General features: G+C 41.0%; 1 long non-coding RNA gene across 1 annotated transcript; it reads left to right on the top strand.

Moving 5' to 3' along the window:
- The first annotated feature begins 2,266 nt into the window (after positions 1 to 2,266).
- Positions 2,267 to 20,547, top strand: LOC124870668. The gene is made up of 3 exons (XR_007038857.1): positions 2,267 to 2,371; positions 20,074 to 20,196; positions 20,302 to 20,547. It is a non-coding gene; the product is annotated as an uncharacterized LOC124870668 (long non-coding RNA).
- Positions 20,548 to 20,957: the final 410 nt, after the last annotated feature.

Below are 20,957 nucleotides of genomic sequence, written 5' to 3'. Positions count from 1 at the left end.
TTATCAGCAGGTTCCAGAAGAACTTGGTGACAGGATGAGGAGACAATTCAAATTATTTTAATCTGATGTTGGTGCAGAGACACATCCTATACCTTCAGAATACTGGCCCTCAAGGACCAAAATTGCCCATCTCTGACTTTATAATGCAGAATATAAATAAGAAGGCTGTTTATTGACCACTGTTTTAGATTTCATAGAGTCACACCCAACCACCTATTCACAAACCCTCTGGAACTTCCTGAATTTATCTGACAAATCTCAGTCTGTCAGAGTCAGAGGCAGTGTTACACAGTAATTCTGACAGTGGTACAGTCATTTAGGACGCAGCTGATGATAAAGGATAAATGGATTGCGCTGACCCTTAGGGCATGCCACCCTAGGGGGTGGTTCATATAGCCCATACCAATAACTCCCACTAATAATAGCAAGTCTATCAACAGTGGTATTTAGATGACTATAACAACAAAATAAAAATGAGCACCAAATGATTTGTGGTTTTTGATTTTGTCGCTACAAATTGCAATGTGAGAAAGTATCCAAAACAAAATACATGACCAAAATATATGGATGTGCTATGATAACCGGCTATAGATATAACTGAAACAATGACAGAGGGGTTGGTAGGTTGTGTCTAGTTTTGATTTGGCACAATGTGTTTGGCCCAGAACAACAAACACATGCAATGTTTTGTCCATCACAGACTTGAAGAAGCAGTGGACCATCAACCTCTTTTCACAGAGCTCACTATAATCCTTCATTTAACAGAAAAGCTGATCATGAAGGGAGGCGAGGAGAACAAAGAAAGAGAGGGGAAAACAGAGAAAGACAAAGTCCAATTATGATGCAGTCGAGTGTGCTTGTGTGGGTGACAGGCAGAGTGCGTGTGTTCCCCAGCACATTGGTGCAAAAATGTTTGACTCCATTCTTAGATGTACTAGTGTGTTTGCAAAACATGTGCCACAGGGCGTATTTTGTGCGTCAGCATTCACTGGTGAACACATGTGCGCTCTGTGTGGGCGGATGGGACCAGCTTCTGACGAGAGGGGCTCAGTTTGTCCAGTTGTAAAATATGGTGATGAGTGCTAGAGAGGAGAAAGCTCATCACTGATGCAAAGGTTCAAAGACTTGATGCCTGTCTCATCATCAGAGCTGCAACAAACACAAAGGAGGTGACCAAGTGACCCTCCTCCCTTCTCCATGCACCACCACCAAACACACGAACATTGTGCACCCTATGAAAGGACAGTCTATAAAAGACACCTGCTTTAGACAGAGAAATTTATTTGAAATTCCATCTAATCTTAAGCTGATCAACTCGTATAGATCACAGTGAAAATGTATTAGCAGCAGCCAAAGTCACAAGAACACAAACTAGTAATAAATGTCACATAAATCTCAGAGATAAATACATGTGACTTCACAACTGGGAATATCTTCTGCTCGAATACAGAGATGTTACTTAAAGAAAACAGAATAATGATATTAAAGTTAAAAAAATGGATACTAAAAAGAAGTACCTTTCGTGTGATGGAGGTTCCAGAGGCTCTCTGCTTGCAGAAGTCACATCAAGGCAATCATAAATGACAGCAAAATAATCAATGGTCTCTTATTACTAACAGGGGCTCTCCCAGTTGTTGCAGTTTCCTGTCGCTTGTAGCATGGAATATGGAAAAGAATACACGCTTTGAAATTCTGGAGGCAGATGCACGGTTTATTGTTCCAGCTACTGGCAGCTCCTTCCTTTCTCCTTAGATTCATAGATGGGGAGAGTTTTCCACTATTCCTCGACAAAATCCCTCCTTCCCTCCTTTGAGTACTAAGATTAATTAAGAGGCGAGTGTTTGATATAATTTTACAAAGGATCAATGCATTTTGGACCTTTATAAAATCGGGGTCATGAAATTGAATTTCACATGGTCTTTGTCACATGTGGGGAAAACCGCTGCAAGTAACTGTGACAAAAATCGGGGGGTTTATGACCTTGTGCAAGCTGACGTTCCTCTCCTTCTGCATGTGAATTGATGCGGGGATTCCTGGTGCTATTTTTAGATCCTTGGTCGTGGAGAGCTGAGCGTGGGTGGAGGAGAGAAAGAGAGAGGAGAAGAAGAGAGGGAAGCAGGGTGGAGGGGGGATGAAGAGGAGGTAGAGATGGAAAGGATAGGAAGAGAGGAGGAGATGGAGGTGAAGGGTGGTGGTTAAGATTTGCATTAGAAAGCCGGGTAGAGATAGGGTGGGGGGGGGGGGTTCCCATGCGGACTTCAGTTGCAGCAGCATCAACACAAAGCTACCCTCTATGGGGGCTTTGAATCGTGACCAGACAGCCAGGAAAAACAGAGAAGGGAGCGTCGTGTCATCCTCTCTGCACAGGATGGTACTGCCTTCTTTCATTTTAGCATGAAGTGTTAAATTATACAGGTGCTTTAAAATGATGCTGGAGCACAACTAATGCTGGGGGGAGTACTTTTATTAATGGGACTAATGCGCTGATCATGGAGGCTGTTCAGCAATAAACCTAGAGTCATAAATGCGGAATGGCTTTTTATAAAGGTAGACATATATCTGCAGCCTCTAATGCAGGCCTATCTTAGCAAGGGTATTAGGAGCATTGATTTTATATCTCGTACACCCAGAACTGCTAAATGATATTAAAGTCACAATGAGGCTATTTAACACAGATTTCTTGATTGTACACACACACACTTTATATTTTCACTTGCACCGCTGTTATCTTTGTCTTTTAAATGACAACCACTAATTGTTGCACTATATATTTCCTCACAACTTGTTCCCACCAAATAAAGTCATACACGAAAGCCCATAGGCTGAAGTCAGGATGAAGATAGGGGGATGCTTGGCATATTGGGAGATGGTTTTTTATTTATCACCTCTGGACTATTTTTAGAGGAGCTAGCATTGAGGGTGTTGGTGAGCATGGACGGCAGGTTCCCCATCACCCTGCAGGTCACACAGCGAGGGGAGACCCCTGCATGCCGCTCTACAGGAAAGGGGAGGAAAAAAAAATACAGGCATCTGAGAGGACTCCTCTGGCTGATTGCATTATTCAGTCAGGCACTTAATCAAAGGTGTGTAATTACAGACACAAATGGCAGCAAGGAAAATTACTGCATAGGGGATGTAGCCTATAGACTGTCTCTTAAGGATAACAAACATTATTGATCATAATTTACCTGAATTCTAAAAGAGTAAACTCACCTGTTAAGCCTGACAGCCAAAGCTGCACCAAAGATATACAACTGAAACCAGACATTTACATACACTGTGAAAAATATGTTAATTTCTTTTTCACTGTGTGAGATTAAATTAAAATAATGCTTTCTCTGTTTTAGCTCAGATTCAGGATTACCAGAATTATTAATCTTCGCTTAAAAACAGAACAATGAGAGGATTTTACTTTCCTTAAACTTAGAAGTTTACATACACTAAGATTACAATGTATGAAACAATTTATGAAACACCAAAATTATGTTTCAGTTTTATAAGCTTCATAGGAGAAAAATTTCAAAAGTCAAAACAAATTAAGCAAGATATTAGTAACAGAAACGTGGGTCTAAATAAGTCTTATTTCCCTTAAGTCATGGTATCTAGAGTACTGAAGATTAATCTATTCAAACATGGAACATGGAAATCCCCAGTCATAATGCCATATGAGAAGACAGGTTCTGTATCAGAACAAAAGCAAAAGACCTAGTGGAGAAGTTTCCTGAAGGTGCTAGGAGGGTGGTATTTTCTCCAGTGAAACTGCTTTAAGTCAACATGAGCTAAAAGGCCATTCAGCAACAAAGAAACCATAGTTTGGCCAAACTAGAGTGTTTGGTCATAATGTTCATTGCTACATTTGGAGGGAAAAGGGGAAATCTTTCAAACCTGTGAAAACCATACAACCTGTGAAGTACAGGTTGGCAGCATCATGTTGTATTGATGTTATGCTGCAGGAGGGACTGGTGCACTTTATAAAAGGTGGCATCAACATATTATTTCTACAGAGAGTTCACCAGTGTTATTTTGGCAACAGTTAACATTCCACCTTTAGATGTTGCCAACATTGTATGTACTGCCATCAGCTCAGCTGTTGCTAAGCTACAGACACAACATCCTAATGCCCTTATTGCAATATCTGGTGATTGTAACTATGTTTAACTCTCTGCTACACTTCCAACGTTTCAGCAGTCTGTCAGCTGCTGTGCCAGAGAAAACAAAACGGATTTGTTTTATGCCAATGTCAAGGACTCATGCATCTCTACAGCAAGACCTCCTCTTGACAAATCAGATCACAATCTTGTTTTTCTCTGCTCGAAATATAAGCCGCTTGTTCAGAGGCAACCTGTAATAAAGAGGACTGTGAGAAAATGGTAACAGGAAGCTGAAGAAGCTCTGCAAGGTTGCTTTGAGGCTACAGACTGGGATGCACTGCGCCAGCCACATGGAGAGGACATCAATGCCATGACTGAGTGTGTAACCGACTATATAAACTTCTGTGTGGATAATATCATCCCCACCAGAACCGTGAGATGCTTCCCCAATAACAAACCTTGGATCACCAGTGACCTGAAGGACCTGCTTAAACATGAAGGTTCAGGAAGATTTCAAGTCAGGCACATGCATTCCAGTTAGTAACTAACCATTGAACAGTACAGTCAGATTCAGTTATTTATTCAAATTGGATAAAACGTTTTTCTATCTAAGGAAACCCAGCAGATTGCATCCAGTCAGTGACTTGCAGAAGTCACTCCTCCTGGATGAGCATGTAGCGACAGTGGACAGTTACTGGCGTTGACTTTGCAGCAATCCCTCATACTGAGCATCTATGTAGCAACAGTGGAGAGGAAAACTCCCTTTTAACAAGAAGAAACCTCCAGCAGAACCAGACTCAGTGTGAGCAGCCGTTTGCCACGACCAACTGAGGGTTTGAGAGAACAGAGCAGAGACACAAAAAGAACACAGAAGCACTGATCCAGGAGTACTTTCTATGGGAAGGAAAAGTAAATGTTAATGGATGTGCAGGCCATAGGATATGTTCAACTTCACTTTCATGTTCATCAAACCAATCTTTCATCAGTCTTGCTGTGTGTATTGGTGCATTGTCATTCTGATACACAATACCGCCTTCAGGATACAATGTTTGAACCATTGGATGCAAATGGTCCTCAAGAATGGTTCGGTAGTCCTTGGCAGTGACGGGCCCATCTAGCACAAGTATTTTGCCAAGGGAATGCCATGATATGGCAGCCCAAACCATCACTGATCCACCCCAATGTTTCACTCTGGGCATGAAACAGTCTGGGTGGTACGATTCTTTGATGCTTCTCTACACCGTAACTCTCCCGGATGTGGGGAGAACAGTAAAGGTGGACTCATCATAGAACAATACATGTTTCACATTGTCCACAGCCCAAGATTTGTGCTCCTTGCACCATTGAAACCGATGTTTGGCATTGGCATAAGTGACCAAAGGTTTGGCTATAGCAGCCCGGCCGTGTATATTGACCCTGTGGAGCTCCCGACGGACAGTTCTGGTGGAAACAGGAGAGTTGAGCTGCACATTTAATTCTGCCGTGATTTGGGCAGCTGTGGTTTTATGTTTTTTGGATACAATCCGGGTTAGCACCCGAACATCCCTTTCAGACAGCTTCCTCTTGCGTCCACATTTAATCCTGTTGGATGTGGTTCGTCCTTCTTGGTGGTATGCTGACATTACCCTGGATACCGTGGCTCTTGATACCGTGGCTGTCTTGGTCACAGATGCGCCAGCAAGACGTGCACCAACAATTTGTCCTCTTTTGAACTCTGGTATGTCACCCATAATGTTGTGTGCATTTCAATATTTTGAGCAAAACTGTGTTCTTACCCTGCTAATGGAACCTTCACATTCTGCTCTTGCTGGTGCAACGTGCAATCAATGAAGACTGGCTACCAGGCTGGTCCAATTTAGCCATGAAACCTCCCACACTAAAATGACAGGTGTTTCAGTTTTATTGTCCAACCCCTGTATATAGTAAAGAGAATTGGCCCAAGTACTGAACCCTGTGGTACTCCACAATTAACCCTGGAGTTTAAAGATGATTTATCATTTACATGAACAAACTGGAATCTGTCAGACAAATAAGATTTAAACCAGCCTAGCGCTGTTCCCCTGATCCCTACAGAATATTCCAGCCTTTCTAAGAGAATATTGTGATCGACTGTATCAAATGCAGCGCTGAGATCTAACAGGACAAGTACAGACACAAGTCCATTATTTGAGGCCATAAGAATATCATCAGTGACTTTCAGCAGAGCTGTTTTAGTGCTATGATGAGCTCTGAAACCTGACTGGAACTCTTCAAACAGATCATTGTTGTGTAAATCTTCACACATTTGATTAGCAACTACTTTCTCAAGAATTTTAGATAAGAACAGAAGATTGGATATAGGTCTGTAATTTATTAAATTATCTTGATCAAGCTAAGGTTTCTTAAGTAAAGGTTTAATTACGGCTACCTTAAAAGCTTGTGGGACATATCCATTTCCTACGGATGGATTAATCATATCTAAAATGGGGTTGGTAATCAGAGGGAACACTTCTTAAATAATTTGGTTGGCATTGGGTCTAACATACAAGTTGAAGGTTTAGATGCAGCTAATATTTCTGATAACTCAGGAAGCTCCACAGGATCAAAACAGTCCAAACACAGATCAGCTACTACAGTTACTTCCAATGTTGTCTCACTTGCTGAGGATGAAGTAATCATCTACGGGAGTAAGTCAAAGATTTTATTTTTAATAGAATCAATTTTATTTAAGAAGAATCCCATAAAGTCATGACTGCTGAGAGCTAAGGGAATGCATGGCTCAACAGAGCTATGTATCTTGATTTACACATTTCTGAATCCAGTCTAAATTCTATCATCTGTTAATTTCTCTCCATGTTTTATTTTTGGTTTTGTTTTTTTGCAACAACCAATCACAGCTCTTAGAAGACAGAGTCACACCTAGCAACGGGGTCAACTACACCTCCTCACTAAGATAGTAATTTCTGTCGTGTACCTGTTCAGAGTTCCTCTCAGCAGCAAGCTGAATCACTCTTAAGCTGTGTCTCCTTGGCAGGAATTTTTAGGCTAAGACATGAGCTTCGAGAATACGGGCCCAGATCTTTACCCATCACTGAACTGCTGAGAGGGTTATGGAACTTTGTTTTCTGGACTACATGTGTTTTGTAGATGGTAAAGGCTTATGGTGGTGTTCATTCAGGAATTTTAGGGTATTGGTTTAGGAGTACAAGATGCTTTTAAGGGTCATGCAGGTCTTGTATGACCTGCTTTGGGGCTCCTTCTTTTCACTGATCCTCTTTGTGTCAGGATTTGCCAGTTTTGGCTTTGTTTTGGGTTTTGTTGTGAAGTATTTTTTTCCTTATGTTGTGATTCTTAGTTTGATTATAGTTTGTGTCATTTATTCTTTCTGCCTTCTTCTTATTATTCTTTAGGTCCACCGACTCACTGTTTCTTTATGTCCTTTTGTTTTTCTGTGAACTAACTTTCCTTCACTCGTGTCCCTTAGTAGTTCCTCCCCTTGTCCTTAGATCCCCTTCAGTTCTTGTTTACTCTGAGGTTTGTTTCCCTTTAAATTAATTGTTCTCCCCAGCGTTGCTTGTAGTAGAGTTCCCACTGTAGAGTTCCCTCCCGTATTAGTTCTGTATATTTATTTTGTCGTCCTCGGTTTATTTATTCTAGTATAGTTCTCTATGTCAGTCCCTTATGTTTCAGTTCCTTTCTGGCAGTTAGTTGTATTTGATTATTTGTTCCGGCTAGGTTTTGTTTCCACTTATTGTTTTTGTTTAGGTTATCTATTATCTTAGGTCTTCGCATTCTCTGCTTCCCCCTGCTAGTTCTGTATTTATTGTCTCTTTTTACCCAGTCTCCCACTTCTTGGTTTCTAGTATGTTTACGTTTTCAGTCTAGTTTAGTTCCTCATGTCCCTGCATTCCCTCTGCTCTGTTGTCATAGTAACAACTCATTCCCTCAGTATCTGCAGCTAGTCTCGCACCTGTTTCCACTACTCCTCTGATCACCTTAGCCTTACTTTCAATGGTCCATTCTCCTCCTCTCCCTGCTTATATACCTGGTTGTGCTCAACATTCCCCGCTGGTTCCTTGTGTAATCTCCTGTCTCTCCTCGAGCTCCTCGTGTTCTCCTGCATTTGTGGCTATGGAGTTTTTTTCCCAGCGGAATTGTAAGTGCTGACTACAAGCCTTATTAAAACTGATCTACTTTGCAACATGCCGAGCCCTAGTCCCTGTTTGCATTTTGGTCCAAAACCACTTCAGACCGTGACACTTTGTGGTGTTCATAGGCTGACTCTTAAGGTGCACGACATAGTTCTGACGGCATCGTCAGGCCATGACCTTTAGCGAACACTGGAGTGGTTCGCAGCCAAGAGTTAATTGCCCAGGAAGAGAGTCAGCTTCTTTAAGTCTAAGCACTCTTAAGTCCATGGTTCTCAACCAGAAAAGGCGGAATCCAGACACGGCCAGCGCTCTGGTCTGTCATGGTAAAAAAGGCTGAGTGAAAAACCACAGTTCTTTCTATGATCCGACTCTAAATTTACATTTTTAGAGTGCTGTATATGTTAAGATGCTTAAATAGTGCCTTTATTCTCATCAGAAGCATATAGAATTCAGTCAAAGGTCAAACATAGCTACATGTTAAACTGCTTAAAGCTCAGGGCCTTGTATTTGTTATGTATTCTTCCAGTGTATTTTTTCAGATTATTAATTTGTACTAAACCTTAATTAGCAGAAGTTACATAATGACCAAGTGGCATTCTGCCATTCTGCCATTAAACAGCCAAGGCATGTTTTCATTCCACGTTTCTGTTTCCTGTCATTGTATGGAGTGTGCTAAAGGAAATAACAATTCTTTGGTTTTGACCTAACACCTAACATTGTTGATTAAGGCTTAAAAGTTATTAAAAATATAGGTGAAACATGAAAAGTCTTCTGATGAAGATTTCAGTTATGTTTGGAAATAAAAGCATGGATCAATAAATCTAACGACAATATACATAAAGTCGATGTTTTCCATTTAAATAAGGAAAAATGCAAACTTCAAATATTAAGAAGACTTGATGTAGAACCAGTTTAGAACAAGGTTGTCTGATTGAGCGGAGGATAAGTTAGAAAGAGCAGAGGAATCATTTGAATAGGTACATACCGATGAGGTGGTACATTTAGTTTTTCTGGAGCATAATTAAGCATCATGTCAAACTGAAAATAACCCAGATGCTTCCTTTAAAATGTCTTCCCTCTGAAACTGAAGCTTTTGCTACCAACGCATCTTCAAGATATGAAGTAGAAGCACGTCTAGCCCTACTGTGCCATCCATCTACTGTGCAAAGATTCCTTTCTGTCTAATTGTCTGCGTATTTCTTTCCAAATGTGTGTCTGTCTTTGTCTGGCTGTATTCAGTGTGGATTACTATGCTGTAGCAGCTTTTCCCTTTGGAAACCTCCATTCCCTACATGCATGTTGTGTGAGGTGTCTTTATCTGTTTATACCTCCATTTTGCTGGACATCTTCCCTGTTTGCAGCCTGCCATGTGTAGCATTGGCTCTATGCCTCACAACCCCTCTGTTTCTGCTGTGCTTCAGAAAAAGACCTACGTCATACCCAGTAGTAAATGTATTTTACTGGACACAATACACCAGTAATATTGCAAGTAGAACAACTAGGGGAAGGACAAAATAATAAAAGATAGACTTTTACATTAGGAAAGTGGTCGGTTGATTTCCTAAATGACCTTACCTTAACTGCACAGGATCTTGGCCCACAATGACCATACAGGTCCTTCCCAAAATATTAGCATATTGTGATAAAGTTCATTATTTTCCATAATGTAATGATGAAAATGTAACATTCATATATTTTAGATTCATTGCACACTAACTGAGTACACTAAGTACTTTTTTCAGATGAAAGCAAATTCTGCATGTCATTCGGAAATCAAGGTGCCAGAGTCTGGAGGAAGACTGGGGAGAAGGAAATGCCAAAATGCCAGAAGTCCAGTGTCAAGTACCCACAGTCAGTGATGGTCTGGGGTGCCGTGTCAGCTGCTGGTGTTGGTCCACTGTGTTTTCAAGGGCAGGGTCAATGCAGCTAGCTATCAGGAGATTTTGGAGCACTTCATGCTTCCATCTGCTGAAAAGCTTTATGGAAATGAAGATTTCATTTTTCAGCACGACCTGGCACCTGCTCACAGTGCCAAAACCACTGGTAAATGGTTTACTGACCATGGTATCACTGTGCTCAATTGGCCTGCCAACTCTCCTGACCTGAACCCCATAGAGAATCTGTGGGATATTGTGAAGAGAACGTTGAGAGACTCAAGACCCAACACTCTGGATGAGCTAAAGGCTGCTATCGAAGCATCCTGGGCCTCCATAAGACCTCAGCAGTGCCACAGGCTGATTGCCTCCATGCCACGCCGCATTGAAGCAGTCATTTCTGCCAAAGGATTCCCGACCAAGTATTGAGTGCATAACTGTACATGATTATTTGAAGGTTGACGTTTTTTGTATTAAAAACACTTTTCTTTTATTGGTCGGATGAAATATGCTAATTTTGTGAGATAGGAATTTTGGGTTTTCATGAGCTGTATGCCACAATCATCCGTATTAAGACAATAAAAGACCTGAAATATTTCAGTTAGTGTGCAATGAATCTAAAATATATGAATGTTAAATGTTCATCATTACATTATGGAAAATAATGAACTTTATCATAATTTGCTAATATTTTGAGAAGGACCTGTATTAGCTATTAGCATGACAGTGTGAAGCATCAGTGCATTGGTGGCATTTTCAAATGTAATTACAAAAAGAGTCAATTCATTTATTCACTTAATTCTTTAATGCCACAGAATATTTTTTAACTGAAACTATTTGACTGGCAATTTAGTCACTGCTGCCATTTGAAAAAGGTAAATTGAATTTATGTATTGACTTTGCCTACCCATAATAGAACTACTTCCATTTTTTTCATTTATCATTTGGTTAATTCTGTTCATTATTTCTCATAATTGCATGAAAAAATAACTTATTCAAATTGCTGCAGAGGAAAATATAGTCACAGCCTTTTTGTAACAGGATCTAAACTCATAAGTCTCTAAATGAATAATTATTTTTAATATATTGATTGCAAAAGTAAAGGCAGCCAGTTGGTAGATTTTGAGCATGTAGGCTTTACAAAATACTTCTCTCATTTTTGATCCAGACAAATCTATTGCTTTAATGCTTCCCAAAAATGAGCAGGAACAGGTGAGGTTTGAACACAAACTAAGGTATGACTTTAAAATATAAACATGCATTTATAGGAACTCCATTAGTTTAATTCATCATTTAGTCATTTTCTACCACTTCTTCCATAGTGGGTCGCAGGAAAGCTGGTGCCTATCTCCAGCAGTCTATGGGCGGGAGGCGGGGTACACCCTGGACAGGCCAACACACCATCAACCATGCACACACTCATTCACACAACTAAGAGCAATTTAGAGAAACCATTAACCTAACAGGCATGTCTTTGGACTGTGGGAGAAGCCACACATACACGGGGAGAACATGCAAACTCCATGCAGAAAGACCCTCAGCAGGGAGTTGAACCCAGAACCTTGCTGCAAGGCAACAGGGCTACCAACTGCACCACTGTGCAGACCAAATTTTTAATTATGCTCACTTTTAAAATCAGAAGTCAAGTTTAGCAATACAAGGCAAAGATAACAGTTTTATCTGAAAGTCTATGAATTCACAAATCACAGCAAAATTTCCACCATTAGAGGTTGTACAGGGTTATTACTGGTGACAGATATGATGAAATAGAAAGCATAAAAATGAACAGTTTATTACTGCAGGTATCACTGCATTATGTCAATGGCAACCATGTTTGATTAAGCTAAGGGTTGGTGAGGAATATCTGACCTGACAAAATTCTAACATTAGGGAGTGTTCCAGTTGATATTTCTGACTTGATGAGAAAGTTACGACTTTATGGAAGAAATGGAACCATTTCTCACCAACCCTGACTTCAAAATCCAGTCAGTCAGTCAGTCAGTCATTTTCTACCGCTCATTCCATAGTGGGTCATGGGGGATCTGGTGCCTATCTCCAGCAGTCTATGGGCGAGAGGCAGGGTACACCCTGGACAGATCGCCAGTCCATCGCAGGGCAACACACATACAACCATGCACACACTCATTCATACACCTAAGGGCAATTTAGATTGACCAATTAACCTAACAGGCATGTCTTTGGACTGTGGGAGGAAGCCGGAGTACCCGGTGAGAACCCACACATGCACAGGGAGAACATGCAAACTCCATGCAGAAAGACCCCCGGCTGGGAATCAAACCCGGGACCTTCTCGCTGCAAGGCAACAGTGCTACCAACCACCATGCAGCCCGACTTCAAAATCCAATATGGTTATATTGTTGGGTATTTAAAAAGTATTGACTGTAAAGTGTAAACAATGTGTAATGCATTGTTTCCTACTAAATTAGTTTGGCACATAGTGCATCTATTTATGAACATCTAATTTGTATTATATTATATTGCTAAGACCTGTTAGTTTGGTCACTGAGCAAAAAGTTAGCAAACTCCACTGGTCTCCAAACTCTCAGCTAATGGTTTAATGTGAAGTCATCCCCATATGAAAGTTTGGACTTCCAAGGCAATTGAGTGCAGCATGACTGCCTTCCTTTCAATCAAGTGTTCGTACTTTAAAGATGCCACTGCTGTAGCACGGAATGCACAAGAAGCTCTGCCACTTAGGACAAATTAAACAAACCGGTTACAACTTTTTTATTTTTACATTTTTACGTATTACATTCAAACTATTTGTATCTGTTAAAGCTTTAGGTCACCCTGGTGGTTGTAGAATCAGAAATATAATGATCAGCAAAATCATAGACATCGCAGTGACTGACCCTGTTTTCTATTCAGTTTCAATTCATCACTGACAGGGCTTTTCCTTGCAGTGCTGTCACTCTTTCAAATGTGTCACTTTATTGTTATGATTTCTTTCTTTTCCCCAGGGAGGGGAATATCTTTTCACAGAGCATTAAGTGAATGTGATCCCAGGGAATAATGTGAGGACTGGGAAGGGTTGTAAATATGGTGATTGGAGAGTATTTGTGACCTGCCCTAGTAAAACCCAACCACCACCCATACCTGCTATGGTGTCTGATTGGTTGGTTGACTTTGGCTGTGGCGTGTGAAGGACAATGGTGGATTTCTCAAATTATAATTTTCCTGACTTTGGCAAAAAAGTATAAGAGTAGCTAAAGTCTGAGCAGCATAAAGAGACATTACCTGGGGTTTATTGAACCGTGTACGTTATTAGTGAATATGTACAGAGAAAAAGTTACCGATAAAATAGTAGACAATCGAGTTCCCAGTCAGGTGGGTGGAACGTAGATCTAAAATTGAAGCCAATCATAAAAGTATTGCAGAGCATCAACCACTTCCACCTTAACTCTGAGTGTTCTGAAATAATCTAATCCATTTATGCTTTTTTGCAAAGCTATGACAAAGGTAAAGCATGACCTCATATTTTCCTAATAGATCTGACCCAAGTTTAACAGAGCAGGGCCAGATGGATCTAAACTAAACTTGTTTTTTCATGGCTCATGCCTCATAATTAATACCTAATCTGACTCTGCAATTAAAATCATAAGCTTCTGGCTGCAAGCGAACAAAAATGAAGACCTACAGAGGTCATGCAGAGATAAAACAAAAACAAATTCCCAACATATGCCCAAACTCATAATTCAAAAGATAGAGGACCAAAAGAGCTGCAGGGGGGGACCATGTAGCTGAGAGGAGGGACACCTGCAGCCATAACACATTCCTCCCTTCTGCACATTGGGCACGAGTCTCGGGCAACCTCAGGCTGATTGATGGTGGGTGCCAAGACAACATCTTGTCTGGGGCCCAACACACAAGGGTGCCTCACAGAGAAATGATGAACGAACCTGTAGATGCTACATAAAAATCGAAGCCAGCATATATAACACATTCCCAGCCCCCTATCTTAACCTGTAATGTATAGTGATAGAAATTTGTTTCGCAGTCCATTGCCACAGACAGTGATGGATGTCAAAAAGAAATAGAGGGAAAAGAGTGGAGGAGAGAGTGTGTGTGCATGCATTACATTTGTTGGGCACCTGAACCATTCTCTGCACAGACACATACAGGGGTTGGACAATAAAACTGAAACACCTGGTTTTAGACCACAATAATTTATTAATATGTTGTAGGGCCTCCTTTTGCGGCCAATACAGCGTCAATTCGTTTTGGGAATGACATATACAAGTCCTGCACAGTGGTCAGGGGGATTTTAAGCCATTCTTCTTGCAGGATAGTGGCCAGGTCACTACGTGATACTGGTGGAGGAAAACGTTTCCTGACTCGCTCCTCCAAAACACCCCAAAGTGGCTCAATAATATTTAGATCTGGTGACTGTGCAGGCCATTGGAGATGTTCAACTTCACTTTCATGTTCATCAAACCAATCTTTCACCAGTCTTGCTGTGTGTATTGGTGCATTGTCATCCTGATACACGGCACCGCCTTCAGGATACAATGTTTGAACCATTGGATGCACATGGTCCTCAAGAATGGTTCGGTAGTCCTTGGCAGTGACACACCCATCTAGCACAAGTATTGGGCCAAGGGAATGCCATGATATGGCAGCCCAAACATCACTCTGGGCATGCAACAGTCTGGCTGGTACGCTTCTTTGGGGCTTCTCCACACAGTAACTCTCCTGGATGTGGGGAAAACAGTAAAGGTGGACTCATCAGAGAACAATACATGCTTCACATTGTCCACAGCCCAAGATTTGCGCTCCTTGCACTATTGAAACCGACATTTGGCATTGGCATGAGTGACCAAAGGTTTGGGTATAGCAGCCCGGCCGTGTATATTGACCCTGTGAAGCTCCCGACGGACAGTTCTGGTGGAAACAGGAGAGTTGAGGTGCACATTTGATTCTGCCGTGATTTGGGCAGCCGTGGTTTTATGTTTTTTGGATACAATCCGGGTTAGCACCCGAACATCCCTTTCAGACAGCTTCCTCTTGCGTCCACAGTTAATCCTGTTGGATGTGGTTCGTCCTTCTTGGTGGTATGCTGACATTACCCTGGATACCGTGGCTCTTGATACATCACAAAAACTGGCTGTCTTGGTCACAGATGCGCCAGCAAGACGTGCACCAACAATTTGTCCTCTTTTGAACTCTGGTATGTCACCCATAATGTTGTGTGCATTTCAATATTTTGAGCAAAACTGTGCTCTTACCCTGCTAATTGAACCTTCACACTCTGCACTTACTGGTGCAATGTGCAATCAATGAAGACTGGCTACCAGGCTGGTCCAATTTAGCCATGAAACCTCCCACACTAAAATGACAGGTGTTTCAGTTTTGTTGTCCAACCCCTGTATATTCCAAGCACAAAGATATGGTCAGTTATTTCTTCACTGTTACTTGTAACAATGCTTCTTGGCAATACATTTAATATTGTTGGAAAGCCAGTTTATTTCGTGCTATGGTGGCACATTTGTATAGAAAATGCCTTTGTTGGTTGGAGTTGAGTTTGTTGGTTTTGATGGTGAAAAACTTTCCAAATCCTCTCTGCCAAGCCCAAACAGCGTTTGGTGGCAGCTGTGTGATGGTGTGGGATGGGATCTCCCTCAGTGGAAAACAAGGCTTCAAAGCCACTCACAATGTAGAGAGATATAGAGATACATTTGTCCGGTTTGAATTTGTTGAAATGCCATGTTTTCTTTGATGTTGGACACTGACACATTTGTTACCTATCTAGACATAAACATGTTGTATTTTTAGCGATATAAAGCAAGTGATTTAACATATTGATGTTATGAAATGTTTTGTAGCATAAGAAATTACACTTCTGACTAGATTTACTGTTTGGTGAGATACCTTAAATAAATGACTACTTTTTAATGCAGTTCTCTGCTATTCAGTTATGTGTTGCCGTTGTCCCACCAGTTGTTTGTCCTCTAAAATGGCCGTGCGTACATTTTATGTCATTATCAAAAGCACACAATAATGTCAAGTTAAAGCATTACTCCACATTAGTGCCAGGTTTGTTGTTTTACTGTGCAATGAAGGAATATTTTAAGCTTTTCTCCTGAATCATTAACGTTCTGTGACTCACCATGAGTCAGCTATATAAAGGTCCAATTCATATTATTTCTTACAACTATGTTTAAGGAAAGATGCAACGACAAATTGGCTGGTGACTGGACTAGTATGATGTTTAACCTGACTGGCCTTGGTCAGTGATCAGCCGATCAGCCAGAAACTCAACAATCTAATCTTTTTCTAATCTGTGAATGCACCATATCTGGATGCTACCAGGCTGAGTAGACAACAACCCTTTTTGTTGACAACACTCAGGTGTGGTTTAAAAGGAGCTATTTTCAGTATAACTGAGATGGAAGAAACTGATCTCAGAGGAAGCACAGAGATGTAAAAAGCATTTTAAAAGGATTGTTTTTCTGCAACATGCCAAGAACGTTTTCTGGTTCATTCAGACAACAAGAGAGAGAGCTAATTTCAGTAGATAACATGAAGGCCAAAGATGCTTTTGAACTTTTATCTGTCTGCCTGGATTTAGAAATACTGGTAGTCTTTCGGAAATCTCCAAATCAAGGTAAGGGTCTTCACATGGAGTATGTTGTTTTACTAATGCTAGCAGCAGTAACAATGATAATTGCTAGTATAAGGTGCTAGTATAAGACAGTTTAAAATGTAAACACTGTTATCATTTTGTTGTTGTTTTAAAATAAAATCTTTTTATGGCAAGTGCTCTTGCACACTCAGGAACATCACGATTGCTCCTGTTCTAACTAATTAATGACTATATTAACATGATATTGCATCTTTAAATATCATAGTTCTCAAAGAAGAAATCAGAACCTGCAACAATCGTAATCTGCAGATCAGACCTTTACACAGCCCTGAGATCAGCCACAAAATGGCTGCAGAACTCTTATTGGTGCATCTGTATTATTTACAGGAAAATCTTTCACTATTTAACTTTTGTTAAATGTGGTTGTCCTCTGTGGTCACCGCCATGTGCATACCCTGCTGTAAATGAGTCCGTATGACACACGGTAAGTGAGCTCTTGTGTGTCTTCACATGTCACTCATTCACATGCTCCCCCATACCCACACATGACTGTGACCTGTGGGTTTATCTGACTGAAAATGTCAAGAAATAAAAAAGTGAATAGATACATGTGTAAAACATTTACATTTATATTATAAATATATTTTTGCTGAGATCTGCAATTAAATAAATTAAGTTTGCTGAGTTTTCAGTCATCATTCCAAAAATATTTTTTTTATTCTTTAGCAAAAGTGTTTCAAAAATAAAAATTTTATGCTTGCATTAAACTATGTATTGACCTGTCAGATGATAAGAACCAGGGACCAGTGGTTCACTCCAGTCATTTAGCAGATGTCCTCCCATTCATGTTCTCACAGCCTTCTAAATACAGGTCCTTCTCAAAATATTAGCATATTGTGATTAAGTTCATTATTTTCCATAATGTCATGATGAAAATTTAACATTCATATATTTTAGATTCATTGCACACTAACTGAAATATTTCAGGTCTTTTATTGTCTTAATACGGATGATTGTGGCATACAGCTCATGAAAACCCAAAATTCCTATCTCACAAAATTAGCATATTTCATCCGACCAATAAAAGAAAAGTGTTTTTAATACAAAAAACGTCAACCTTCAAATAATCATGTACAGTTATGCACTCAATACTTGGTCGGGAATCCTTTGGCAGAAATGACTGCTTCAATGCGGCGTGGCATGGAGGCAATCAGCCTGTGGCACTGCTGAGGTCTTATGGAGGCCCAGGATGCTTCGATAGCGGCCTTTAGCTCATCCAGAGTGTTGGGTCTTGAGTCTCTTAACGTTCTCTTCACAATATCCCACAGATTCTCTATGAGGTTCAGGTCAGGAGAGTTGGCAGGCCAATTGAGCACAGTGATACCATGGTCAGTAAACCATTTACCAGTGGTTTTGGCACTGTGAGCAGGTGCCAGGTTGTGCTGAAAAATGAAATCTTCATCTCCATAAAGCTTTTCAGCAGATGGAAGCATGAAGTGCTCCAAAATCTCCTGATAGCTAGCTGCATTGACCCTGCCCTTGATAAAACACAGTGGACCAACACCAGCAGCTGACACGGCACCCCAGACCATCACTGACTGTGGGTACTTGACACTGGACTTCTGGCATTTTGGCATTTCCTTCTCCCCAGTCTTCCTCCAGACTCTGGCACCTTGATTTCCGAATGACATGCAGAATTTGCTTTCATCCGAAAAAAGTACTTTAGACCACTGAGCAACAGTCCAGTGCTGCTTCTCTGTAGCCCAGGTCAGGTGCTTCTGCTGCTGTTTCTGGTTCAAAAGTGGCTTGACCTGGGGAATGCGGCACCTGTAGCCCATTTCCTGCACACACCTGTGCACGGTGGCTCTGGATGTTTCTACTCCAGACTCAGTCCACTGCTTCCACAGGTCCCCCAAGGTCTGGAATCGGCCCTTCTCCACAATCTTCCTCAGGGTCCGGTCACCTCTTCTCGTTGTGCAGCGTTTTCTGCCACACTTTTTCCTTCCCACAGACTTCCCACTGAGGTGCCTTGATACAGCACTCTGGGAACAGCCTATTCGTTCAGAAATTTCTTTCTGTGTCTTACCCTCTTGCTTGAGGGTGTCAATAGTGGCCTTCTGGACAGCAGTCAGGTCGGCAGTCTTACCCATGATTGGGGTTTTGAGTAATGAACCAGGCTGGGAGTTTTAAAGGCCTCAGGAATCTTTTGCAGGTGTTTAGAGTTAACTCGTTGATTCAGATGATGAGGTTCATAGCTCGTTTAGAGACCCTTTTAATGATATGCTAATTTTGTGAGATAGGAATTTTGGGTTTTCATGAGCTGTATGCCAAAATCATCCGTTTTAAGACAATAAAAGACCTGAAATATTTCAATTAGTGTGCAATGAATCTAAAATATGTGAATGTTAAATTCTCATCATTACATTATGGAAAATAATTAGCTTTATTACAATATGCTAATATTTTGAGAAGCACCTGTATATAGACCAACATACCTGACGGCGCACACAACACAGTCCACTTCAGTGTATTGTTAGCAGACCACATTGACTTGTCATCACGAATCTCCCAGTAACTGATGAATATTGGATGGGAACAGATAATACCTCGACTGAGGAGACCTCCCCCCACTAGGGCATGGGAGGCTGCACACTCAGCAGTGAGGCATTGCCAACTGAGACCACAGTTAAGCTGCTGAAAGATTTTCTCACAATCGTGTACACGATGCAGCATAATTGTGGATGGATTTCATGTAACTCAAAGAGTTAAAAAAGAGTTGTATTTGTCAATAATTTTGTATCTGTGTGCCAGGGAAAAAGAGGGAAGAGCGACAGACGATATTTTTCTGCGTTCATATCTTCAAACCTTCAGCTGGATTTCACAGCAGTTGCTTCATCATCATATACAGAACTGGACTGTATATTTAAAGCTGTCGCTAAAAGATGGGGATTTCAGAGCTTACACCTTCTGTGTGTGAGCATGATATGTCATGGAAGCAAGGGTACAACAGACATTTGCACAGCCCAGGAATATGATCCAGACATGTTTAAGCCATCTCTATAAGCTCACATGTAATAGTGTAAGCGAGGATGAATAACTGAATATGGAATTACTCAGCTTACATTTATTGAGTGACAGTTTAGAAAGTGCTGTCTTGACTTTAACATGTTTAAAGCCACAATGTGTGATGTAGAATGTAAACAACATTTTGATTGGTTATCTTCTCTCACAGCTTGTTAATGTGAAACAGGACACCTTCTGAAAACACAGTCACTCTAAAAACTGAGCAAATCACAGTAAAGAAACACATAAATATGTAAACACTCTGTCACAATCTGTTTCTTTTGCTCTGTGTGATTTTCCTGTTTTCCCAGAGAAGCTCTGCTGATGTGCGTTGTGTGCAGACTGCTCCTGCACACCTGTAATCAATCTATGGCTGGAGCGCTTTTAAGGAACTGCGGGACGACCATTCTTCGCCTGATGCTCCACGTTGAGTGGTAACTCAAGCCTCCGAGAACCTAGTCTCCTAGTTTGTTCTTCGTCTGAACGTTTTGAACCACTCGTTAACCTTGAACCAAGCTCGTTTTCTCTGCTACTCTCAGGTCATGTGGATCACAGCCTTGGATTCTCAACCCATCATCTTCGGACAGCTAACTCAGGACCTCCATTAACCAACTGCTTCTGCAAGCTCCTACTGCTTCCTCCAGCCTGCCCACTCTCCAACAAATTGCTGAGACATCACTTCCAGACTCTCTGGACCCCTGTATCTCACAGATTGTGCCCGAAACCCTACCAAGATCTCTGCCGCCGGGAGACACTAAACCTGAGGACCGAACCCCGACAACCTGAACCAGTCATCTTTTGAGATTATTAAACCTTTGATCTTACCTGTGTCTTTGAGTGATTCTGCATGTGGTCAAGAAACTCTTGGTTAATATGACACACTCATGGCACACTTTTATATAATACCAAATTAGTAAAAGGAAAAAAAAGGTCGATCTGTACAAATTTATTTCTAATGTTATCCAGACATTCTTACATTTCAGGGTCACAACTCTTAGGTCCATAAAGCCTTTGACTGTTGCAATACCTCCATAATATCGCTAAATTAAATACCGGGAATGAGAATTCCAGGCGTTAAAGCATTTTAGTTTTTGTCCAGTTCATTCTACAAATTGGTCATAAAAAAAGCTCCAATAGTTTTTTTGGGTGAGGTTCTTGTAAGAACATAAGACCAGTCAGTTTCTTACCAGTTACA

Source organism: Girardinichthys multiradiatus, chromosome 6 (genome assembly GCF_021462225.1).
Source record: "Girardinichthys multiradiatus isolate DD_20200921_A chromosome 6, DD_fGirMul_XY1, whole genome shotgun sequence".
NCBI lineage: Eukaryota > Metazoa > Chordata > Actinopteri > Cyprinodontiformes > Goodeidae > Girardinichthys > Girardinichthys multiradiatus.
Note: the sequence above shows the minus strand (reverse complement) of the source record. Positions and strands in the feature narration are given on the sequence as shown.